The sequence below is a fragment of the Schistocerca cancellata genome, chromosome 4, assembly GCF_023864275.1.
Source record: "Schistocerca cancellata isolate TAMUIC-IGC-003103 chromosome 4, iqSchCanc2.1, whole genome shotgun sequence".
Lineage (NCBI taxonomy): Eukaryota > Metazoa > Arthropoda > Insecta > Orthoptera > Acrididae > Schistocerca > Schistocerca cancellata.
In genome coordinates, this window is record NC_064629.1 from 413,916,544 (window position 1) to 413,919,584 (window position 3,041).

Genomic DNA, 3,041 nt, shown 5'->3' on the forward strand with positions numbered 1-3,041 from the left:
TAATATAAGGCACTGTGCAACAAACAAGAAAAATAAATCAGTAGTAAAACTAGCTTAACAGAGTAATACAAAGTGAAATTTAGTAGCAGTATGCCTGGCAAACAGCCGCAGCAAATGCAATAACTTATATCTAAACATGAGAAAGCTCAAGCAGAAAAAATATTACAGTAAAAATGGCCATGTTTAATACCTATGTCACATCTTAACACTAGAGTGATGCATCACAATTTATTCTACAAAAGAAATTACCAAGTACTTGAAAGGAAAATTCTGTATGCAATTCCTGTGAAGGGAAATGTGTTTTTGTGCTCCTTCGTTTTTTTGAAGTACATCAAAGTTATTCTTTACTGGGTCTGTAGGCATAAAATATTTATATTAGTACATCTATAAAATTTTACTTTAACCAATGCTGCAGGGCAGCTAGAAACTAGATATTAAACAAAATGACAAATCTCTCAACTAGAAAGACAATAGATGTAAGATGTTTCTCATCATTTCATTAGGCATTTTAGTAAATATAATAAATTAAGAGCTCCACAGTGTAATCATATATTTTCAAGTTTGAGTGTGTCGTATTTGCAATGCTTTCTACAAAGGAATGTCAATAGCGCGGATAATGGCCTCCCCTTTTTTTTTCTACCTATGCCTCTGAAAAGGCACACACTAATGGCTTTTTCTCGAGGTGTCTGACACAGCTGGGTGCCCACGATGCATTACCCCCTTGCTGAATTATTAACACACGTGCAAACACTATCAGTCCCTACTTCTCACATATTGTCCATATACTATGACCAACAGAAACGTGTGCAGTGAAATGTAACTTACAAGTTACTTAATTTGATGAACTGGTGTCAATTACTATTTTATAACATAAAAATACAATAACAAAGGTACAAAATACATCATTAAAGAACATAACAATATAGATAACATTTGTAGTACAGGCTTTACAAAAGAATCGAACTAACATATACATCAGTGTTACAGGAATTATGACATAAGTAAATACATAAAAGATCAGAATAACTTTTGAAACATCAGCTTCACACATGAGCATTAAAACAAAACAGAATAAATAATGTCTAAGCATATTTACAAGGTAAATAGCATATTATTAATGCCAATTATATTTGAGGATAAACGTATTCCTCATCATAGTGAATGTAGCTTAGTGTTAGAAGAAGAAAAAATTCTATGAAACTACACAGAGACAGGAAGAAAACAAATACACAAGGGTACACAAACACATAGTGGGATAACACAAAAGGAAAGGACAGGGTTCGTTTTCAGTGTAACATTGAAAATTATATAGGACTGTGCTTAAACTGACACACAATATTTTTAGCGCAACGCAATCTGACTTTCAAAAATCCCTACAAAAGAATGGCCCTGACTAACATTAACCTATTCCTTTCACAAATCACTTACCTCATAAAAATCTTCGTTACTCGAACTACTGCAATACAGCGAGCGCCACTACTGCCAGCTAAATAAAAGATTCAAACTACTGAAGGCACTAACTACCGATAGGCATAGTTAGCAAATGAAAGACTTTGATAGAGAACAAACAATGTATTTACCTTAATAATCATAATATATATAGCAGTTCATGCCATCCAGTCTTACAAATTTCAAATCTCCGCCATTTCTCTCCCCACATCCACCACTGCTGGCGGCTCACCTCCAACTGCGCAACGCTACGCGCTGTTAACAGCCAACTGCCCAACAGTACAATGGCAGAGAAAAATGCTAACTAGCCACAGACTGCACACAGCACAGCCAGTGATTTTCATACAGAGCGCTACGTGGCGTTAATAATATAAAAACCTAAACAGCCTACTTACAAAGTACCCCTTGAAAATGTGGCACTCGAGTATACTCCGGTTAGAGTTTATAATCTTCCTCCTGAAGTGGATGATTCATTTCTTAAAACAGCGTTGGTTCCGTTTGGAGTAATATGACATATTCGATGGGAACGCAGGTCAGCATAACATCGCTTCCAGTGTTATAATGGTATCCGGACTGTGGACATGTGCGTTAAAGAGAATATTCCTTCCCACTTAACTGTTTGTGGTTACCGGATCCATGTTACGTATGCAGGGCAAGAAGGAACCTGTTTTCTCTGTAATGAAAGCGGTCATCTCGATTGTCCGCACCGTACTACTGTTCTGACGTCGTCGTCTCAAAAACGTCTTCCTTTAACATTACCAGATATAGTGTCTTCGCAGTCTACTGACAATCTCCAGTTTTAAGCGATGTTGGGTAACATTACCCCCTACTCCTCGCGAATTTCCACCGTTACCGGCAAATCCCGGTGCGGCCTCTGTCCATGAGGGGACGACGGCTCCTGCTGCGCAAGTCAAACACCGGCAGACTGAGGACGGTACAGATTTCGAGACCGTCTCTCTCCAGTCTCGTTCTTCTGATACGGCGTTGACAGAGGGTACACCTACTGGCGGTATTGAATTGTCTACTGAAGTTAATTGTGATTCCAGAGTTACCAGAGATGATGTAGCTGCTTGTGTTGATGTTGAAATGTGTGTTGTATCTGCGTCCCTACGTCAACTGTAGACGTGACGGTTCCTCTGATTTCAGGTGTTCTCGCAGATACGTTACCTGCTGGCCAGTCTTTACAGTGTTCCAGTGAAATACCACCCCTCCTCGATGCTGCGACGGTGGGGCAACGGGATTTTATGGTTTCTCATCCTGATCATCAGGTGATGCAATCCGATACCGGCACTACATTACCTGTCTCTTCTGTACCTGATGTTGCTGTAAGTCGTTCTGATTTGTGCTCCCGATTTCCGATGAGTGCAGTGAAGATGGCTCCTCTATCAAATCGGAGTTTGACGTGCCCCCAACCCTTCCACATCAAGAGTGTATGTTTTCACGGAGTGGTGTGAAACAGCGTTTCAACCTGGACGTGCAGCGGCGCGTCGTAAAAAGAAAAACGGGGATTCCTCGGCTTGCGGGGAGGGTGGGAGGATTAAAATTATAATTATACGTTATTTCCACCGCTTTCGGACGTTGAGGAGAGAAGG